General features: G+C 37.5%; 1 long non-coding RNA gene across 1 annotated transcript; it reads left to right on the top strand.

Annotated features, from left to right (window-relative positions):
- The first annotated feature begins 13,188 nt into the window (after positions 1-13,188).
- On the top strand, positions 13,189-22,369 carry LOC128734696 (uncharacterized). The gene is made up of 3 exons (XR_008411988.1): positions 13,189-13,375; positions 13,472-13,566; positions 22,244-22,369. It is a non-coding gene; the product is annotated as an uncharacterized LOC128734696 (long non-coding RNA).
- Positions 22,370-24,299: the final 1,930 nt, after the last annotated feature.

The following is a 24,299-nucleotide window of genomic DNA, read 5'->3' as shown; positions in this document are numbered from 1 at the left end:
ATTACTCGTCGAAATGCACCATTGTGTGTCTTCAACATGCTGGAATTTCCACATTCCATATTAAACTCATATTAGATCTGTCGGGAAAACTCACATACCTACAGCTAGTGCTAGTATTATATTGTTATTACTACGTGTTTTGCTTTGCCGCGCACAGGTGCCGTATAAATATTCAATCTCGTAGAGTCATGTTGGTCGCTGCTTTCGACAGCTCTTTGATATGACTGGGCTGCATTCCACTTACTGACAACAATTGTTGTTCATAGTTGTCTGTCTGTTCAAGTTTTTGTGTGCATGATAACGAAACGGTGGTTTGTGCAATTTTTGTTAGAAGAGTTCCCGAGTGAATTCCACAACCAAACTATATCTGCAGTACTTTTAGAGTTTTGTCAGCTCTCGATTATTTCAATTATGCTTTGCTTGCATTGCAGTGCTAAATTGAAGTTATTTAAATTTGAAATGTGCTTCGGAGGGTATTATTATCTATGCCTCTAATAGACTAAATATTATTACTATAGAAATCAAAATTTAAGAAAATTATGCCTTTATTAAGACAAACATTGTAGAAAATTATGAATACAGGCTAAAAAATTTTAACTAACGGTATTACAGCTTGGAGATATAACCATGCGTCTCCAATTGCTTAGGAATTAATGGAGTCACCTTATATTTCACACTTCCAGTGATATGTGAGTACATAACTGTGTGACTCCACAAATTTATAATCATTGAGTTTAGTAAGCAGGAGCGTCCATGAAAGGTGTTGTATTTATCATAAGTTTATTTTGCACAGCCATTTATTTTATTGATATATGTGTTTCGTTTGGTATGGTCGGTTTGGTAACGGGAATCGGCCGATATATGAGCCGTTCCGAATTAAAGTTAATTTTGCAGGAGATGCAATTGTGTAAAAAACTTTGTAATAAATTATATACAATTATTTTATCCAAACCAAGTGTTTTAATGCATAGTGTATAAAGTGATTCAACATGAGAATACGTAAAAATCCCAACTTTTGTCAAAATATACGATTTATTCACACCAATGTACATAGACCGCTATGATTTCATATATATTTTCACCGTAATCCCCAAAACGTTCCGCAACATAGTGGTCTATCTCCATGGGATTTGTAAATGGCTGTATCTTGCGCTGCTGACCGTCTAGCAAGTTGCGGTCTTCGGGAAGGTTATTCAAATGACTGCCAGCTTCAAGGTGGTATGCAAAATAGCGCAGAACTGTCTCACTACGTGGCGCTAGTGTATATGTAATATTCTTATACAGGCTGTACCTTGCGCTACTGACTATCTAGAACGTTGCGGTCTTCGGGAAGGTTATTCAAATGACTACCAGCTTTAGGGTGGTATGGAAAATAGCGCAGAATTATCTCACTACGTGATGCTAGTGTATATGTAATAATCATATACAGGCTGTATCTCGCGCTGCTAACTATCTAGAAAGTTGTGGTCTTCGGGAAGGTTATTCCAATGACTACCAGCTTTAAGACAATATCAAAATAGTACAGAATTGTCTCACTACTACAAGGCTATGAGAAATAGTTAACTTCAACACTCAATTTTTTTTCTATAGCTACGTTAACTGCCTGTAAAAATTCATCTACCATCTATTAATGGTACTTCTAAGAAGGCCATTTATTCGCATCAATTTATTCGTTGACTTCAAAGCCGCATATGATACCATCGACCGGAAAGAGCTATGGAAAATCATGGACGAGAACAGCTTCCCCAGGAAGCTCATCAAACTGATTAAATCTACGATGGATGGTACACAGTGCTGTGTTCGGATTTCGGGTGGATTGTCAAGTTCATTCGAATCACACAGAGGGCTTCGTCATGGTAATGGTCTTTCATGCCTGCTGTTCAACATAGCGCTACAAGGTGTTATGAACCGAGTGGATATTAACACGCGGGGCACGATATTCAACAAATCTAGTCAATTCGTCTGCTTTGCCGATGACATGGATATTATCGGCAGAACATCTGTGGCGGTGGCTGAACAGTACACCAGACTGAAGCGCGAAGCAGAAAAGATTGGGTTAAAGGTAAATACGTCTAAAACAAAGTACATGCTGGCCAGCGGAACCGAGGCCGAACGACACCGCTTGAGCAGTAGTATATTGATCGACGGCGATGAGTTTGAGGTAGTCGATGAATTTGTCTACCTTGGCTCACTGGTAACGGCGGACAATGATACCAGCCGTGAGATTCGGAGGCGTATTATCAGCGGAAGTCGTGCTTACTATGGGCTCCACAAGCAATTGCGGTCGAGCAGACTAAGTCCCCGTACAAAGTGCACCCTGTACAAGACGCTTATTAGACCGGTTGTTTTCTGCGGGCATGAAACATGGACAATGCTCGAGGAGGACCTGCGAGTGCTCAGAGTCTTCGAACGACGAGTGCTAAGAACGATCTTCGGCGGCGTACAGGAGAACGGAGTATGGAGGCGGAGGATGAACCATGAACTTGCACAGCTCTATGGCAAACCCAGAAGGTAGCTAAAGCTGGACGGATACGATGGGCAGCGCATGTTGCAAGAATGCCGGACAACTACCCTGCAAAGATGGTGTTTGCCTCAAATCCGGTAGGAACAAGACGACCAGGAGCGCAGCGAGCAAGATGGTTAGACCAGGTGGAGCGAGATCTGGCGGAAAGTACTCGGTGTCCGAGGAATTGGAGAGCGGTAGCCCTCAACCGAGTTACATGGAGAAATTTTGTTCAACAGGCTTTGTCTTAGGACGGCAAGCCACCTAAGTAAGTAAGTAAGAAGGCCAGAAAAATCCCACTAACTCACTTAATCTATTGGTCTCAGTCACGTGAACACATTCCTAGTTACTTTCTTATCATTTTGCACGATTCATGAAAAATTGTATAATCAAAGAAAATTCGGTACCAACTTTTCAAAAGGGCCAATCTGCAAAATGTAAACAAACTGAGTGAAGGTTTTCCAAAATACCAGTGTTAGTTTTATTGCACTCTTATTGTAGTTTTTATGACCAAAATTGGGTTGTTTTCGTCAAATCCGTTTATTTTCTTTTGCTAATATCTCCGAAAGCATTAAATCTAAGAAGGCACTATTTTCACATTTTCAAAGAAAATTGCCCAATGAATTCTAAAAAATAGTATTTTTTTAGTATCAGTGCTGCCAAATATTTTTTGATTCGATTTAAAAACTAAATTTCTATTTTTCTCGAAATGAATACAATTTGATCTCAAAAATTCCAATTCCATCGTATGTCCCAGATTATTTTTATGTAAAAATCACTTAAAAAAATTTTTGACAGTGTTGCCAAATTCCAAAATTTAAACTGAAAAGCTGGCAACATTGCTCAGAAAATGTTTACTACATACTGTATACATGCTTTCACAACAGGGCATAGAGAAGGAGGGGTGTTTAGAAGGAGGGGGAGTCTAATCGGCACCAAGCTTGTAATTTTTGCTTTTTGACCCAGAACGAACACTGTGACCAAATTTGGTAAAAATCCGAGAAGATCGATCACACTGCACTATGGTCCAGAAAGCCAAATTAGGTGGAAAAAATTGTTTACTCAGTAGTCGTTGATTTACGTCTTAGCAACAAAATCCTGATTTAGGATGCCGCTTTTTTTGGCATGAGCTATTTTAGGGTGACACTTAAATTAACCAAGATCCAAAAATTATCTTCAAAACGAAACAAGATAGAGCGATATTTACTTCAGCAATTTTATAGCTTAAAGTATTTTGAGTAATATTGCAGAAGGCGAAATCCTTCTATCTTGAACCGTTTCCATATTAGAGCGATTTTCCTGAGTCAAGTTAGGGTGACCCTGCTATTTTGCGATTTTTCTCCATAACTTTTTTATTTTGCAATTCTCGCAAAACACTTCCTCAGATGACTTTTGAGGCTCAATGAGACGCAACTTGTGGTGGAAAAAGAAATTGGCTATCTACTTTACTTCTACACTTATATTAATTTTTATGATAAAAATAGGTCGTTTTTAAATGTTAGTATCTCAGAAAGGTGCAAGCAGAATTAAAATCGGTTGATTGCGTTTGAAAGATCGTGATTTTTTGTGTATAATATCAAAAAATTGGAGAGTGGATTTTTGTCTATCTCAAATAAATCAACTTTGAATATGTGTGGTTTTAACATATTTAAGTATATAAAAGTAAACGAGTTGCACCATAACTCCGCAAAGCCTTGACTGTTCTTCAGCAAATTTGGCGTACATGTTTCTTGATACGTCCTAGAGGACGACGCAGTGAGAATAGATGTTTAATGCGTAGTCAATGACTGAAGGATAGTAAGTCGAAACGTCCGCTGAAAGCATCATAGTTTTTATTTTCACCGAAAAAATCAACAAAATTGATATATAAAATTCACGGTGACGAACTCCAACAATAAAATTGGGGATGTTGTGAGATTTTCGCGTTTAACAAAAACAATGCTGGCAAAAAATTAAATAAAAGGATTTGAACGCGAAAAAGTTTTATTTTTTGAACATATTAAGAAAATGGACAAGCATCACTACTAGGGGGATTGATTCTTTCGGATAAAACTTTGGAAAATTGAATGTGAGGACGAAAGGAGTAATTACATTAAATTTAATTGAAATCGGAGATGGTGTGTCCACTTGAGATTTATTAGACCTTCGCTTCTCAATCCTCCGTTCACTCACTACGAATACTGTCGATTTTTACATCGTTGTTCATTACTTTTGGTAATTTTTAGTATTTTGGATTTGAATATTGTTTTAAAAAACAATAGTCGACTTACGCTTATTAACTTTCACCAAATGTCCAAATTATGGGAGTTTTTTTTATCAATCTCTATCACAAGTAAGTCCCATGCTCATAGAACACTGTAATGGTCCCATGCTCATAGAACACTAAGAATGGTCATTCTGTTCCGGACCAAAAATTTAACATGAAAAAAGCAGGTCGGAAACCAACTATTTTGAAATTTTTAATGTTTATATAGTACATTTATGCAAAAAGATGCGATTTATGCAAAAATCTCATTTTTGACAAAAATGGTCAATAGACCACTATAATTCGGAGCGGCTCATATCTCGCTTACAGCAGTTTAAGTTTAAACGTTACATTGCTTGTTTTTATGAGAAGTCAATCATGATCTTATGTTCGTTTTTTCCATTAAGATGGGTCTATTCGTTTCGATTGAACTTGAAGTTGATGCCCTGAACGTATCTTTTTGACCAATAATTCGAAAAACATCAACTGAAGGCCCCAGGTAACCAATAAGCATTAAAATAAGCAGTAAATCAGTCGTTTATTAGCATCCCTGGAGTTTTATACTGCAGGTTGTTGTTTATCAGCTTTTTGACTGCATAACTGTTGTAAATTGGCATCCACAATTCTATTTAAATTCTTCTTGTTGGTAACTAGCTGCAAATAAGCATTGTCAGCACTATAAGAGGGCTAGCAGTAAAGTAGCCGCATATTTTGCCAAAATAGTATTTAAGTAGCATTTAAGGCAACTTAAATGCTTATTGGCTTGCTTTTAAATTGCATTGGAAATGCTTATTGGTTACCTGGGGCTGTTTCCCAGCTGGAAACTACTGGGCTACTACTACTACTACTACTACTACACCAAGTTAGTTGTGTACATAGTTGGTTGTTTCTTGAGCATCTCGGAGACACTCTCTAGTCCCTTGGAGACGCGGCGAGGGTTGAGACAAGGTGACGGCTTATCATGCATGCTGTTCAACAGCCAACTTTGCGACTTCGGAGGCAATCTACGCGCAACTGAAAGCGGAGTCTAGCGGAGCGGAGGATTTCGCTAAAAATAAATGCGTCGAAGACCAAATACATTAATAGAAGAGGCTCAAAGGAAAAAAAACGGTAAACGTTGACGGCGACGAACTAGAAGTGGTAGATGAATTCATGTATTTGGAATAGCTGGTGACCAGTTGACATCAACACTAGTAAGGAAATTCAGCGACGCATTCAAGTTGGAAATCGGGCCTACTTTGCCCTTCGCAAAACGCTACGATCAAGAAGCATACGCAGTCGTACGAAGCTGACAATGTAGGGGAACTGTGGGTAAAATGAACAGGGGGGGGGGTAAAATGAACAGGCAGCCAAATACCCAGTAAACCGATTAAAATCTGTTCCAGATCAGTAGGTATCTTCTCCTAGAAGTATTTCAAACTGTTTGAGACAATATGTGGTGATCATAAGCTTTTCAATGTGAAAACAATTGAAAAAGTAAAAAATATTTGCTGAAATTTGACGCCGATGTTAATTTACAATATTAGTAAATAAGCTATTTTGGCGAAACAAATTAAATTTCGACTATTGGTATCATTTAGTGTTGTTTGCTTATCACTATCCTGCGGATCTGTCGAAAATTGCAAATATTTTTATCAACTGTTTGTTTATAATAAACACTTGAAAACAATTGGTGTTTTGGGGGTAAAATGAACACCTCACTATGGGGGCAAAATGAACAGTGTGCATCATGATGTTTTACTTTCCATTTATCAGCAGCTACGAAATAATTGCAATTCAAGCAACAAAAATGATCGAGTCTCTCGAAAAATGACGGAAAATGACCGAGTCCGACCGGAAAAGTCCTGCGAGCTAAAAGTCAAGCATTGTATGAACGTGGCGAAGATACATCATGTTAACTTTTTGGAGTCCCATTTTAATTCCAACAGCCCTGTTGAATATCTACGGCTTATGTAGAACAATGATAATGTAAAATAATGTTTAATTTATCAAAACTACATGTTAACTGTAGTTTTCTAAGACATGTTCATTTTGCCCTCACTGCATGTTCATTTTACCCACACGAAAAAAATTAGGCTCAAATGTGACGCTTTCGAAAAAAAGAATTTTTCATGACAAATCGTCCTTTTTCAAATATCTTTATATATTGCTAAGTGCAATATGAATCCAGCTTTCAATTCATATAGTCCGTTCAGCTTTTGGTTGGTTCCTGGGGGAGAAAATGGCGCAATAGCTAAGGGTGTTCATTTTACCCCCAGTTCCCCTACAAAACCCTTATCAGGCCGGTAGTTCTTGATGGGCATGAAGCTGTGACGCTGCTCACGAAGGACATACACGCCCTCGCTATGTTCCAGCGGAAGGTGTTGCGGACGATATTTGGCGGAGCACAAACTAAAAGCGGAGAGTGGCGGAGGCGTATGAATCACGAGCTATAGGGACTGCTTGAAGAGATTCCCCCCGGTTAAGCGTACTTTCCAAATATACGTTACAATTACAATTGATACGGCTCCTCTGCACTTCGTAAAACGTTGAACTTTCTTAGGTGTTGTCAAAAAATTGTGTTTTCTTATAAAATAAGCCTAGTTTCGGACTTCTGGGATATTTTTTTTCTTTTCTGCATAGGGCAAATTGTCCGGCATGGTTGAGTAACGTGGAACTTAGACGTCATTGATAATTTCCAGCACTATTAATTTATTTCCAGCACTTTTATTTTATAATACTAACTAAAATCAATAGCTACAATTGACTGTCACTTATATCTGTTTACCTATGTTTATAGCCACATTTATAAAAGTGAACTTTACATTATCGGAATTGGCCGCCATTCGACTTGTTTGGAAAAATATTAAATCCCATTTGCTTAGTAGCATCAATTGATGGCATTTTATAATATTTAGTCGACAGATTTTAAAACAAGCAGCTACCATTTGTTTATCTAATCAATATTCTGATAGGTGGCAAATTTAATTACAGTTGTTGGTTTTTCAAATCATAAAGCAATTTGATGCAAACCGGTATTAGTCGCGCGTGCGTGCATGCTGATGCTAATAATGATATACACTTTATGTATTGCCATTGTCGTCATCGGAGCAGTAAAAATGCAAAATTTATGGTCTCCTTTTATATACACTCCGAAAAAGAAGCAAGACTCCACGACGAGGTATAGAAAAGGCTGACCTTTCGGCTAAACTGTAGGTTGCGGTGCGAAACCGAACATTTAATTTTATCTGATGAATTCATTAAATTTGATTTAGAGATTTTTCCGGCAGCCGTCCAGACACGTAAGCATTTGGTGTGTCTGTTCAACCACAACAACGGGACCCCGTTTCGATTTGTTCCATTGTAACTCGGTTAATGGTCCAACGATTATCCATACAGCCACTCTTAAAGCGGAAAATCAATTTCCCCCGAGCTTGGCTGCATGTCGTCAATAATTAAATGGCGACTTTCATTTTGGCATATTAAAGCTAACCACTTTCTTCCGTAGCTTCGCAGGTTCTGCTTTGCGGCCTTTGTGGCACGCAACATCGTGGCCACGTCTTTGCTCACATTACGTTGTTTATCTCTTGTGGTGAAGGTATGCGGTTCGTCTTTCTCCTGTAGGCAGAATTCCATCAACGTTTTTCGGTTGGCTTCAATGGTTTAATGTGTTTGAAAATTATATTAAAAACCAACAATGAAATGCGTGGCAATGACAACGATCAATGAGTATGTATGAAGCAATGGTTGTGGTCTGCTTCAGACACGTGTCGCTATACAAAATACTTCAAAAAAACCGCTGGTTTGGTGTGCTCAGATAGAATGTAGAGTGTTAACCATGCTCATTTGTCTTTTTATGCTAACTTAGAGATGTGCTAATCCAAGCCACAGTATCTTGCTAAAGTCGTTGTACATTGAAATTGACAGCGAGAATATGCACTTTGGTGAATTATCTCTTCTGGTGGAAATAAAATTGTTTTAATCTTACTTTCACTGAAAGGTTTTATTTTGCTTGTGAAGAGTAAATGTTTAATGTAAAAAAAAAATTTACCGTATGTCGATAAACAGAAAGAAAAAAGGGTTATGTTTATACCTATATTCCGCATTCACTCGGCTTTCCGATAGAGTGGGAAAAACTGTAACTTGAGCTTAAAAATATTTTTTCATCCTGCGTTAAACAAATCCTAAATATGCAATAGCAAAAGTTTTGAATGCCGCAGCAAATAAAAATTAAAAATGCAGGGTCAGTCCCGGCGTAGTGCTTAGCATTCACGACTCTCACGCCGAGGACCCGGGTTCAAATCCCAACCCCACAGAAGTTACGAATGACCCAAGCTGGTTAAAGTGACAAAAAAATGCATATTTTATTTGATAGACAGCGGTAGCAAAATATCGGATATACACCTTTTCTGCAATGTCATATTCAAAAAAATTTTCTATATGAAATGAACATACATATCTGAACAGACAAGCGCAAATTTGTGTACAAGAAACGTAAAACACAACTAAAGCGAACGAGCATTCCATCGTCGCTGTGCTTTAAACATGCTCGAAGCATCGGATCTCCGTTGACAATTTTTCGCACTGTTGGTTTATGATGCTTCTCCTATTTCTGCCCAACGTTTATCATCAAAGCTAATGCTTGTAACTGAATTTCTGAATGCAATCAAAATATCCTTCCGCACTGGCATCCATATCTGCTGCGGACTTTATAAAATCTGTTTGTTATTACTATTTTATAATAAATACTGAGACTTGCGGAACCAAGACAAGAGTTCTATATGGCTCTGTCATATATTTTGCCGAATAACGCAGCAAAACTGTCGATTTAGTTTGCATGTAAATTATGGAAAGTTTCTAGTTGATAAGGAACACAGTGAACTGATAAGGCTATTACTCAAAGCAACAGAGTACGTGGGACATGCTGCACATCGGCTTATAATTGGCTTCTGCACGCAAGTGGCGTATAAGATGGCAGTCAAGTAGAGCCCTAGATGGCACGCAAGTTAATTTTCGAGAGGGTAAACAGGATTTCTCGTACCTGTATCGTGACCGACAACGGTCACACGGGAGATGTAAGCTTTCTTAAATGTCACCGTCAATCTTTCACCACCGTTCTGTGTGTCTTCGCTGGCTTTCGAGTTAGCGCTGAAGTTAAAAAGGTGGGTTTGCCTCAATAAGAAGCAGTCGCTATTGTAGGCTTTCAATTGAAGGAGTGTTCAATTATTCATATGAAATTCCGAGCCGAATTAATCTCCAGTAATAATAATAATCTGGCTGAATTTTGTGCATTGCAGGTAGGAAACGTTTCTATTGGAAACAAGACGCAAACCCCTGCTTTTGTACCTTCGCGAAATTTTATCATACGATGGCTATACCTGGAAATACTCAAATTTCGGCAGCAAGAAGTGCGCTACGAAGGCAGGCACTATAACCTATATTTTTTAAATGAGCACAAACACGATATCTGTAACATTATCGACGGCTCGGAGTATCATTTAACCTTCATTAATAGAGTTATTACTTAGAAAAACTTTGGAGCAAATGATATAAGATACTTCTACGTTTAGTAATTTTTTTTCTCCTGTAAATTCGAGGAGTGAATTGTAATTAGATAATTGATTGTAAACCTATCGAGCATATCCTGTAGACGGAAATAATCATCTAACTTGCGGATGGCAAGGTAAATTCAAATCATCCGTATAGATCAGCACACTGCCGTTTGGTAGCATCAGGGTGACATGGCTGAAGATGTGAGCGAATAGAAGTAGTCTTATATTACTTCCTCGAGGAACACTGCACTGCTAAATTAATGTTGACGATTCTGGCGATTCAATTTCTGCGTTCAGTTGGACTCGGCAGGTGGTTAACAACTTACCCGAAACCGGCTAAAAGGTAATTTATACTTATTGTAAAAGCGAGTAGTAAAGTTCCCTAACTGCTTAAGATTCATACTAGTTCTTACGTTAGCACAAATCCGTAATTGAAGTATACCATCTAAAGTATTCCATTGACTATATCAAGCATTTCCTCGCTTTTCCGTGAAAATCCAGGATAACCCGAGCAACAGCGAAGAGCAAAATAATATAAAAACGATATCAAACTGTGTTATAATGTTATATTTTGTTATTGAATAGATATGGAGATACATTGGTAACACATTTTGTTATTGAGTAGATATATAATACAGTGGTTGTAAGATGAGTTTAATAACTGATTTTGTTATCATATCCAAAATCTTAAATCTTAGATCTTAAATACATTCGATATATTTAATACAATTTTTTTTATTGGTTAAAGAGATTTTAGATTATAAATATTTTATATGTTTTTTTAATATCTCATATGCTACTGCATTTGTTATTCAATACCTTAATAATACTAAAATATGTTATTCTAAAATCTGAATACAGTCATGTTATTGATTATTCAAATAACACAAGTAGTTATTCTTTTGGCCTTAAAGGAGTGAAAATGTGATATTATTTTTTGTTATTTTACTATGTCAGCCAAAACAAGACCAAATTTTGATATGAGTTATTCGATTTCCAATAACACATTTTGATATTATTTTGCTCTTCGCTCCTGCACGGGAAGCGTGCCGATCCTGACCAGGGCTTCGACCGATCCTTTTTTTCTACCGCAGTCACACCAACGCGCATTCAAGTTCACACCGTCCGTTTATAGGTGGAATACGAACGCTATGCATAAAACAACTGGCAGTTTGCTCAGTCAAACGCCGAATGCACGCAACAGAATGAACGCTTTTTGACATTTTCGTTTCGATCAAGTTACCTTTACCGTTTGGAGCAGCGAATGACTGCAAAACAGTCAAATGACTGGCAATCACCACGCTCAAAGTAAATTGATATATACCAGGTATATGACAATGCGAGCTGTCATATACACTTTGCACTAACACATCTACACTAGTTCTGAGATTTCGAGCATTTTGTATGGAAAATTAGTTAATTTTTTAAAAAATCGTTGGATACGCAAGATTTGTCTATTTTTTTCTCACAGTTTTTATGTTTGTGCTTAGAACATTATTTCTAGTATGTATTTTCATGAATACAATGAAGTGCAACATTCCAAATTGCAAGCGGAAATTTTTTTGTCAAAACGGTATCAAGATATCTCAAAGAAATGTCGTTATATCGCTTTCCTACAAGTAGTAAAACAAAAAAGAATTTTTTTAAAATGCTCGGACATGATTGTTCAATAAGCAGCATGAGCAACATTGTTATCCGCCCGCGATATTTTTCGTCTGATTTCTGGTAAGCTTTTAAAGTGTTAATTATCTAAGACCGTTTTGTAGCAATCTAAGATTACTTTTTATGGTTTTCTACGTAGTGTTGAGACGGGTAAATTTATGATAAAAAGGTATCATCTTGGAACAGTGACTTCAACTTAAGCATTTTCAAGCAGTAGCACAAGCATCTATTCGAATAAAACTATTTTTTAAAAGAAGACATCAAAGGCAGATATTCAAGAGCATCATGCAAGCAAAATGTTGGATGGAACGTGTTTTAATTTAAGCAACCGTATACCGTATTGATCGTGAAGTATTAGAAACATTAATTCATTTTTCAATTGCACATCGAAATAGTTAGTCACCCATGTTCTCAAATTTTTTACGCATAATAAAGAAGGCTACGAGTGCAAATGACTTTAAATATATTCCTTACATTTCATTGTAAATGTTCAAATATTTCTCTGGAATAATATAGCTGCATTCATTAATTACAGTTAATTTAGTGTTAATTTTCATGCAAGTTCCACCATATTTCAGAACTATTTCTTCTTTCTACACACACTAATGCAACCCTCGATGGTCACATACCTGGTATATATCAATTTACTTTGCACCACGCTAACGAAAAGCAACCGCACAATCGTACACTCAGCGAAATTCACATAGGATTTTCATAACATGGATCGTATGAATCAGGTAAATGGAATATAATTTCGCGTTCATACGAAACGTATGATTGTCATACGAAAAATAAAGAACTTCATAAGCTGCAGGAAGAAAAACACAATAGTTCATTTTGAATTTCATACGTGTGACGTATGTAATACAGGTTGATTACCCATTTTTGGGTTGTTTATAACTTTTTCGTTTCGTCTTGTTTTATCGTGTAACGATCGTCGGCTGTCAAAAGTTTTCGTGTTTTGTTTGTTTCTGAATGTGCGCGTTATTTAAATGTGTGAATTTTTAATATTACGTTGCGAATTTAATCTTTTTCGCATTTTGTTTGCGGTCGGCGTGTTGCGGGACATAATATCGAACGAGTGGATAATGTGTAGCTAGCTAATGGTTTTTCGGCACAATTAATGCAAAGGAAAAGTTGGTCTGCTGGTAAGTTGTTTCCTGCCTTTGGATTATATTTTTCCGGCACGTCGTGTTTCATTACCATTTTCCGTTATAGTTGCTATTGGTGCAGTTTGTATGATACTACGAGCTGCTTTTCCTAAACCTGTTTCGGAACTATCTGAACGGAACGATCGGGAAGATCCGGCAAATATACGACGTTTGGGAACTTGTTACCGGTCGTAGTTGTTATCGTGATGTGTTTGCTGCTAGAGAAGCCGGTATTCCCGCAACCCGCTAACTGATCGAACCTTCGGAATAACAAAAACAAACGGTACGGAGGAGCTTGCTGCTGCTTTGTATTACTTAGGTTTAGGAACTCATTTATCTACCTACCGCATTGTTTAAAATGGTTTAAATTACTTTGCAGGAAAACGATTAAAGTAACAGAATTCCTGATTTTATTCGGATTACGCAACATGGCACGATGGAAAATGGAACTGGTTGCTGCTCGGTGCTACATAGGTAAAGAATTATGTTTAATAAGTTATCTATTTTCTTAAGGCTCAATTGTAGAAATTGTAACGAGCCATATTTTTTTTATTTTGTTTATATATATATATATATTTAGAGAGACACTCTGAGGGAGTGACCTGATTTGCTTTAATTAGCTGGGCTTTATTGACATAGTTTTCAAGGTTTTTAGATGACGATTTATAGTTTGTTTTAAGAAATGAGGCACTTTTTTATCTGTTGTATTATGTTGTGGGATTGAAGTGAGTTATTTTAACTCTAGTGTAGCATTCGCCACTAGGGAAAACTGGGAACGTGTTAGAAATTTAATTAGTCTTCTCATTGCCACTATGGAACAATGACAAGGGACGCACTTGATAACTTGAACTTGATATTTTTTATCTGTTAAAGCGATCAAAAGCTCACGTATTTTTTCACAGGAAATACAGGGAGGGCTTTATCATCTTCATCGATCGTAGTCTCAATAATAATGTAACTATCTGCGAAGATAAAGTAGTAGCTTGTAGGCATAATTGCGACCATCCGGTGGTAGTATTGAATTACAACAGTTCTGCGATATCCATGGATGCAGGAGCATCGAGCTTTTATGGCTCAAGCACGCGTCATTAATTTCTAGGATTCAAAAGCAGTTTTCATGCTCAAAACACAAGATATGTTCATGAAAATTTACCATTGCGTTCTGACAGACGCAAAACTGCTTTTGAAATCCCAGAAATCAATCACGCGTGTTTGACCCTTTAAGACGCTCTCCTTTAGGAGGCGGGTTCCCATACAAATGAAATACAAATTTCTGTATATCTCAAAAACTAATCTAGCAAACGGAACCAAATTTGGTATGTGGGGATTTTTGCAGGGATGAATTTTGACGTAGGACTACGTCTTTGTTTACTATACTGGGACTGGATAGCACTTTCTGAAAACGAAAATAGAAGTGTAACGTTTGAATAAAAGATTTCAAAATGTAATAACTTCTGAACTACTGTATGAAACTGAATAATTTATGTGTCGTTGGATAGATAAAATGACCAGCAATTTTATGGAGAAGCAATTTTAAGAGAGCAATTTTAAGGAGGGCATAAGAGGGGGGGCTCTTATACAAATGAAACACAAATTTCCTCAAAACGCGAGAACTAATCAAGCAAATGGAACCAAATTTGGCATGTGGAGGTTTCAGAAGGCAGGATTTTTTTCTATGGTGTACTGAGACCGTTTCCCCTTCTAAGGGGAAGGGGGAGGGCTCCCATACAAATGAAGTACAAATTTCCCCAAAACTCGAGAACTTTAAGCAAATGGAACCAAATTTAGCATGTGGAGGTTTCAGAAAGCAAGAATTTTTCTATGGTGCATTATGACCCCTTCCCTCTATAGGAGGGGGGCTCCCATACAAATAATATACAAATTTCCTCATAACTCGAGAACTAATCAAGCAAAAGGAACCAAATGTGGCATGTGAGGGATTTTGGAGATAAGAATTTTTTCCATGGTATACTGAGACCACAGAACAGAAGCGGAAGTAGAAATCCAAACACGTACATGCTACTTTCTACAGATACTGGCGAACCTGGCGGTAGCGAGTCACTTTTTTCCACGAAAACACACGAACGCATACGAATGCACACGAAAGCATGTGATAGCTCCTATGCGATTGGCAGCCAGCGTTCTGCTTATATTGCTGTTATTCGCTTCTATGCGAAAACCTTCCCAAAGAAAAATAAAAACAAAAAATACTCTGTTACCAGTTTTGATCGCCGAATCATTTGGACTTTCACTTCTGTTCTGTGCTGAGACCCCTTCCCCTTCTAAAATGGGGGGGGGGCTCCCATACAAATGAAATACAAATTTTCTCATAACTCTAGAACCAATCAAACAAATGGAACCAAATCTAGCATGTGGAGGTTTCAGAAAGCAAGAATTTTTCTATGGTGGATTATGACCCCTTTCCTCTATAGGAGGGGGGCTCCCATACAAATAAAATACAAATTTCCTCATAACTCGAGAACTAATTAAGCTAATGGAACAAAATTTGGCATGTGGGGGTTTTTGGAGGCATGAATTTATTTTATGATGGTTTGAGACCCCTCACCCAGGATAAGGACTTTCATACAAAGGGATCATTCAATAATGACGTCCATTGCTTATGGGGGGGAGGAGGGTATCAATTTTGTGACAGGTTGTGACAAAGGGGGGGGGGAGGGGGTCTAGGCAAATGTGACATCCGTCGAAAAAAAATTGCATTTTCATCAAAAGGCAGCAAAAAAATGTTTCTCAGTCATTCATCACTCATTGATTTATTTCGATTTTCGAACTTATTGTTCCAGCTGACGGCGCTTGAGGGTCAGGCACAATTTGTCAATGTTAACTAGATAGACCACGCGTTGCATTAAAGGATCAATTTACACATCAATTTCAGTTCATTTGCAATCAAAGTTTCTAGCTTTTTACTAAATAATGGATAGAAAAGTATAATGAACTCTAAAAGCTATCGTCACGATGTAGTGAAACCTGCTTCGCCAACGCAGATTGAAGCTTGTTTTGAAGCGGAGCCATGCTACTGCAATTGAAACCAAAGCTTCATTTTTTCATTGATTTGTAACAATTTGCAATTGAATGTTGTTAGAGCCCTTGTTCGTAGTTATTATTCTTTATTAATTGTTATTTTCCATTTTTTTTAAATCATACATTAACTCTTAAAAGCTTAAGCTAGTTTTATAAACCTCTTTTACTTTCAACACGCTTTTCATTTTTATTTTGAGTTTGTGTGACGTCCAAAGGGGGGGGGAGTTTGAGTTTTGTGACACAATCGGACAGAGGGGGGAGGGGGGGTTTAAAAAAGCAGAAATTTGGTGGACGTCATATTTGAATCGTCCCAAATATAACAGAAATTTTTGCGTATGTGCCATATTTTCTGCTATGTAACAAGCGGTAAGGTGTGAAAATAAACTAGTCAAACCTTCTCGAAGCAAAAGATAGTGAATCGACGCCGTTACCTTACGTGCCTGTTGCCATTCATGTTAAAAGAGAAGGACATTCGAATGGCACGTCATATTTACGATGAACGTGCTTTGGCTTTAATGTTACTTGTAACCAATGGCCCTTTGAAAGGCCTCAAGGGAGTTAAAGCACAGAGAACAGACTACCAGGTAATCGATAAAAAGTGTGTAAAAGGTTTTTATGTAATCTACGAGTAATCCTTCGATAGAGCACCCCTCGAGCAGTAAGTGGCAAACTAAATCTTGATGTCACTGCCATCCCCAAGTAACAATTTCAGGCTGATCAAACGCTTTTATAGCTGATTTTATTCAACCTGTGGCTGATCTATGGTTTACGTTTAGAAATGAAAACCTTTTTTCAGCTCTTAAACATCTAAATCTGGTGATTTTATCAAGCTTCAGGCTAATTAATAGCTGCTTTCGAAGTTGCGATGAAGCTTAATAGAAACTTGTTTGCACTTTTAAATAGCCAATTTGCGCAATGCTGTCAATTCTATTTTTAGAACGAGAAATAGTTTTGCAATCTACTTTTCCAGTCGCTTAATCAACGCTTCATCAACCTTTATGCAGCCAAAAAAAATCTATTTTTAAATTTAAAAAAATGGAACGCGTAATTTTTATTCCTCCCGTCAACGCGATATTTTTAGTTTCGAATAACTTTAATTCGTATAAGTGAGCTAAATAATTAAAAATGCATGTCTTTTTTCCGGGAATTGAACCCGCCATCTTTTGATCGATAAGCACTCACCATATGATCCGCCCCATTTGTATCTACAGAACAGACAGTGAGAATATCTTTACATCTGAAGCCTAGCCCGCCTAGCGTGCAGCAGTCGATAATGTCGATAACTGACAAACTTTTGCTGTCAGCTGAATTGCGAAATTCTATGATCTGACATTATGTATGCTGTGAGCCGAAAGAAAACTTGGTGGAAGTTTGTAAAGCCACTTTAACACCCTTAAGCAGCCTTAAAGTAGTTTGAAAGCTGTGAGCCCAATGAAAGCTTCCACTCTACACTTTAACACCTTTAAGCAGCCGTAAAACGGTTTGACGTTTATGGCTGTTTGGAAGCAGATTGTTTAGCAGAAAAATCCGCTATTAAGCTTGTTTATCAGCTTTTGGGAGAGAACTGGTTTGAAAACCTTAAGGTAGCTTAAACATCGCTTATTCAAACACCATTTAAGTGCTTACTTTAAGCAGCTTTGATCGCCTTTAACCAACCCGTAAACAGTCATTGCTCTTGCAATTCAGCTACCGTTGTTACTTGGGTCGCTGCTATGTAACTTCAGCACAAGGAAATATTGATAAAGGTACATGCACATTTTTTGATGCGTTTGGCAAACTATTTCTGGAGGGCGCCACCGACAGATTTTACACACAAAAAATCGATTACTTCCTTCGAGCCTGTTAATCTGTTCTCTGTGGTTAAAGTAAGACTATTGGAATATGTCAAGCTACGCATAATTATATTTAATACAATAATCTGTAGGCTGGTCATTCATTACAATTTCAACTTTTATGATGCACACAAGTGATTTTTAAAAAAAATCTATATCTTAATGGTTGCAGGCGTTGTACTTATGAACCCTTGTCCACGTATTATCAAAGCCACCATTGCATTCAATGAAGAATTGAGTCTGAATATTTCACTTTTGCTCTTAATGGCACTCACAGATTCTTATAAACATACATATGCCTGAAATGCAGTTTACATCAGTCTTTGATCTAATGATCCGATTTAGTCCTACGTCACCCTTTCGTACAACCCTTAGAGTTGTATACCTTGCAGTTTTTTCTATGGTGAATTATGACCTCTTCCTTCGTTAACGTTCCTAATGCATTAGAAAAAAGTTACACATGCATTGGGGTCGAAAACGACCCAAGTTTTGAAAGTGCTCTCATTCATCCATTTTCAATCCGAATTTCGTTTTCTTTACCTCGTTTGAAAACTATGGCCAAAAACTGGCACCCAAGGTATGTTAAGGAATATTTGTTGACTAATGGCCACTTCTGCGTCGGTTCCGGAACACCCAGTACCAGGTCCCGGGGGACATTTTTATATTTTGAGATAATTCATTTTGCGGTACATCAAATCATATTGGCTTGATAAAATAACACTAATGCCAGTGTACCAATAAAATTTCCAGCCAAAATTACCGTTTCACCATCGGTTTCGGGCTATCCGGTACCCGGTTTTTGGCGACATTTTTGGATTCCAGGGCAATTCATCTGCCCGTGTTACCCCGTTTTAAGGTTCAATATAAATACCGGGTACCGGATTATATGCGACTGACACCCCATTGTGCTTCCACAGTTATTTAATAAACGCGATGTGATTTGAGGTACCGCAAAATCCAAAAATGCCCCCAGAAACTGGCATCGGATGTTCCAGAACCGATGGTAAAGTTGCCATTTGGCTTCTAAATGACACTGTTTTACTTTCAGTCTTATTTTATTAAGCCGATGTGATTTTATATGTCGCATTATGAGTTATCCTAAAATATAAAAATGTCCCCAAAAACTGGTTACTGGTTGTTCTAGGACCGATGCTGATGTGGCCGTTTGCCTACAAAATGTCTTTATTATACTTTCAATAGTCTTATGTTATCAATGTGATGAAATTTGACGTGTCGCAATATAAATCATTCTAAAATTCAAAATTGTCCTCAAAAACCGGGTACCGAGTGTTCCGGAACCGATGGTGAAGTGGCCATTCGGGTGCAGAAGTGTCCCCATTGTACTTCCACTAGTCTTATTTTATCAAGCCAAAAAGTATAAAAGTGTCCCCCGGGTCCTGGTAGTGGGTGTTCCGGAACCGACGCAGAAGTGGCCTTGGGTGCCAGGTATTGGGCATATCTTTCAAACGAGGTAAAGAAAACGAAATTCGGATTGAAAATAGATGAATGAGAGCAATTTCAAAACTTGGGTCGTTTTCGACCCCAATGCATAATATGTAACTTTTTTTGCTATGGCACTTCTAGATGTCGCTGAAAGCTGAAACTCCCTAACAATGTTAGTTTTCCAAAGTTAGGAAAAGTCAGAAAATTTCAAGTCTCTAGCTCGTTCCGTTACTGAGTATCAACCTTTGTAAGCATGCCGATGGGTCGAAAACGACCCCAATGCACTAGGAAGGTTAAGAAGGGGGGATTGTCCCATACAAATGAAATACAAGTTTCCTCATAACTCAGGAACTAATCAAGCAAATGGAACCAAATTTGGCATGTGGGGGTTTTTGAAGGCAGAAATTATTTCTATGGTGTATTAAGACCCCTTGCCTCTCTAAGAGGAATGGCTCTCATACAAGAGGGGGAACTCCCAGACAAATGAAACACGCATTTCTGCATAACTCGAGAACTAATCAAGCAAATGGAACCAAATTTGATATGTGGGGGTTTTACGAGGCCCTTTAAGAGGGGAGGGGGGGGGGTTCCCATACACATGAAAACAAATTTCTGCATAATTCGAGAACTAATCAAGCAAGCGGAACCAAATTCGGCATGTGAGGTTTTCTGGAGAAAGCAATTTTTTCCATGGTGGATTGAGGTGGTGGGGGACTATCATACAAATAAAACTGAAATTTTTGCGTAACTCAAACTAATCGAACTCGAGAGATTTTAGACTCTTCCATAAAACAGTCAATAACAAGACCACCAAAAACTATTTGTAGTAACACTAGATGATTCAGCGTCTAGGTTTATTTGTTTTCCTAGATCTACTGACCTCTATTACTTTCCTTCAGTTGGGTCCAAACGAGCGGCGGCGAGTAAGATGGAAATCACCACTGCGATATGGTACTTTCCGCGAAAAGGTCATTCGAGAATTGGTTTTCCGCAAACTGGTATTCGGCGAAATGTTATACAATCACGGCGAATATTTAAATGATATCCGTTTTAGTTTTTCTGTCTAAACAATGGGGGGAGTTGTTTTCTACTTTAATGTCCGGTAAAATTGGAAATTTGTGCATTGAACTACCCATGCTTTCATAGTTACGTAACTGCCAAAAATGATTTATTCTAAGGTTGAACTCCTCAAAAATGTCATCTGAGATTCCGGATTTATGTACAGCAGTTTAGTTTGTAGCGATACGAAGTTTGTCGGATCAGCTAGTCTTATATATAAAAATGTATTTCTGTCTGTCTGTCCATATGTTCCTTACAGAATCGAAAACTACTGATCGTGATACTGATTAATAACATACTGGAAAAGCGCAAACTCAGATTGAATTTTAAATGCAAAAGAAGGAACTAAAATACGAACATTATTAAAACGTAGTCGCAGACTACGAAAAAACAAAAGTAAACTAGTGAACCGACTATTTTAAACTTACTGAAAGGAGCTAAGTATTATTTCATAAAGATCTTACTACATATATCTTTTCATTAGAACTTCTAAATACATACAAATGTGTATCCTATATCCTGGAATGCATTTTTCGCCTTTGTATTTATCATTTTCAATGATTTTTAGGACTACCTACTCAGAAAAGTTAATATTTCGGAAAAGTTAATCGACCCATTCCCCAATCGATTAACTTTTCCGAGAGTCCACTGTACAAATTTCCATTTAACTCGTGAACTAATCAAGCAAATGGAGCTTAATTTGGCATATGGGGGTTTTTGAAGGCCGGATTTTTTTTCTGTGGTGTACTGAGACCCCTCTTTCTTTTAAGAAATGAAAAACATATTTCCTCATTTGGGGATCCTCACCCCTGGGATAAGTAGGAAGGATTCTCATACAAATGAAACAAGTGATGCCAGCGACGCGCCGTCGGAAGCACCGGCTACTCAGGGGGTAGCTCCCGCAGAAATCACCTCTGTCTAGGTATATTTGTTTTCCTAAGTCTACTGACCTCTATTACTTTTCTTCAGTTAGGTCCGAACGAACGAAAGCGGAGAGGATCACTCTTACGAAATGGTACTTTCAGAAGGGATAGGGGTCTTAAGTCACCATGAAAAATATTCATGCCCCCAAAATCCTCCACATACCAAATTTGATTTCATTTACTTGATTAGTTCTCGAGTTATGCAGAAATTTGTGTGTGATTTGTATGGGAGCCACCTATTCCAAAGGGAGGGGGTCTCGAATCTTCATAAAAAGCTTCCCTGGCCCCAAAAATCCCTACATGCAAATTTTCACGCCGATCGGTTCAGTAGTTTTCGATTCTAAAAGGAACATATGGACAGACAGACAGACAGAAATCCTTTTTTATAGGTATAGATATAAAAAAATCAACAATTTTTTGTCAAACTACATTATGCGATGTAGGTTCACAAACTTCATTTTCCATGAAAATGTCATGGATCTTGAATGTTTTATGACGTAACTAATCCCGTTGACTCACTGTTGACTACTCTCCCCTACTATATTCAGCAAAGTTGCTTATTTTAGTATGTTCTCCAACATTCTGGAAGAATTTTTTTAATTATTTAAAAAAAGTTCGTATTCACTGAATTCAAGGTAACCCTATTGTTATTATTTTATTAATAAACTTCTTCAAGGACACCACCCTTGAAAAGTATTTTAAAAAAAATACGGGTTTAAATTAAAATTTTCCGATAAAAATAAAGTACATAAAATTTGGACAAAATCAGAGTACTTTTAAATTTTGATGGTGCCTTATTTTATCGAATTGCTAATACATATATAAAATTTAAATATTTTTCATTAACTCTTTCAGACTTGCGGCTACAAGTTCTTGGTTTGAACACTGTGCTAACTCCAACTAAAGCACCAAACGGATTGACACCAGCAATAGAAATTTAATTAGATCCTAAATTGAGATATTATAACTTTAAAAGGAAAAATAAATACAAAAATTAAAACAAAATAAATATATAAATTATAAACAGACTTACAGTTTATGTATTTAAATCGTTTTAACGTAAGAACAAGAAAAAATGCTTCACAGGTGCATATAATACAAGCTATGAATTAGGTATTTATTAATCCCACACTAAGCTCGCTGAACGCGGTGATAGGGGACACGACAACTATCGTTCTGATGACATTAAAAATTATTTCCCAGCCGATTTTGGGTACAATGTTTCCTTGCCTAGATTGGCAACATTACATCCAAAATGGGTCGGTAAATAGATAATTTTTGATGTAAGAACGATAACTGTTGTGTTCCCTATATCACCACGTTCGGCGAGCGTAGTGCGGGATTCATAAATACACAATTCATGGTGTGTACTATAAAAAACCATATAAAAAGTATTAAAATCCATAAGAAAATTCTTCCATTAATCATATAGTTTTCGTATGAAAATTATTGGTCTTTTTTATGAAAATTATACGGGGCCGCTATAATTCCCATACGACATATATTAACATTTCATATCGTAATCGTATGATTTGCATTTGAGAAAATGTTAATTTTCATAAGAAATCTGTATGTTTTTCGATGCACGATGTATGAAAATCATAAGTTTGATTCGATTGATTTTCATCAAAAAATCGTATGATATGCATTTGAAAAAATATTAAATTTCATAAGAAATCGCTATGTTCTTCGATACAGGATGTATGAAAATCATAAGCGTGGTTCGATTGATTATCATTAGAAAATCGTATGATTAACATAGTATTTTGCTTTGGCAAAAAAACATAAGTATTTCCTATGAAAATCTTATGTAAATTTCGCTGAGTGTATGATTGAATACTACAAAAAAACAACCACTACATGTGCATGAAAGAAGTTGGTCGGACTCCGTCCAATACAAACGAATATTTTGCTTGCGTCGGACCGACGTCCGGGTGACAAACTATTACTGTGAGCAGCCGATTTGGAGACAAAAAGAGAAACGAAAAAATACGTCACCGTATGCTTCCAGTCAGTTTGCAGTTTATATTCTCAAAGCACAAAGCAAAACGGGAGATTGACTGTTTGCTTCTGCAGAGATGCCGGATGAATTGTAAGACGGCAGCAGCGCAAGCGGGAGATTGACTGGATTCAAAAAAACAGTCAAATGATCGTTCAAAAAGCGGAGTTTGAATGCGGAAAGTTCGCATTCACGGCAGTCACATTCAACTTGCGATCCCTTTTCAAGCCCTGATCCTGACGCTTACTCAGGCAGTCACAGCAACGCTCGCGACTGAGGCTGACCGATAACTTACATGCTCTATGGTAATGAGCACGAAATGATTGATAAATTTGTATACCTCATATCCGTGGTGACGTCGAATAACAACTGCAGCAGAGAAATCTGTATATGTAATCTTGCCGGAAGTAGTGCTAACTATGGATTTAATAAGAGCTCCAGTTCTGAAAAGCTTCACCTCCATACAAAGTGTATCATGTCCAGAACGATTATAGGATCGGTGTTTCGTTGCGGGCACAAAACATGGACAATGCTCCGAGGGAACTTCCAAGCACTGGCCGTTTTCAGACATCGTGAGCCTAAGAACATCTTTGCAGGTGAACATGAATCGGCGGCCTCAGCGAACAAGAACAGCACACGCATCGACAATCGAGCATTTGTTTGTTAAGGAGGGAGGTCCCTAACAGGGAGAAAAGTCCATATAAGTTTAGATTTACAAGTGGCTGCGGGACAACAGGAAAAGGGACGGTAGGGTAGCACATTCAAATGAAGAAAAAGGGTTTTGTTTCCGCATTATGAGAATTTTTGTTCCAATAACAGATATAAACGTGGCTGAGAGATAAAGGAGCCCCGAGTAAGATCGAACAATCAGCTAGTAAATTATAAAAGAAAAGAAAAAGTTTCATCTCTCTC

Source organism: Sabethes cyaneus, chromosome 2 (assembly GCF_943734655.1).
Source record: "Sabethes cyaneus chromosome 2, idSabCyanKW18_F2, whole genome shotgun sequence".
Lineage (NCBI taxonomy): Eukaryota > Metazoa > Arthropoda > Insecta > Diptera > Culicidae > Sabethes > Sabethes cyaneus.
Note: the sequence above shows the minus strand (reverse complement) of the source record. Positions and strands in the feature narration are given on the sequence as shown.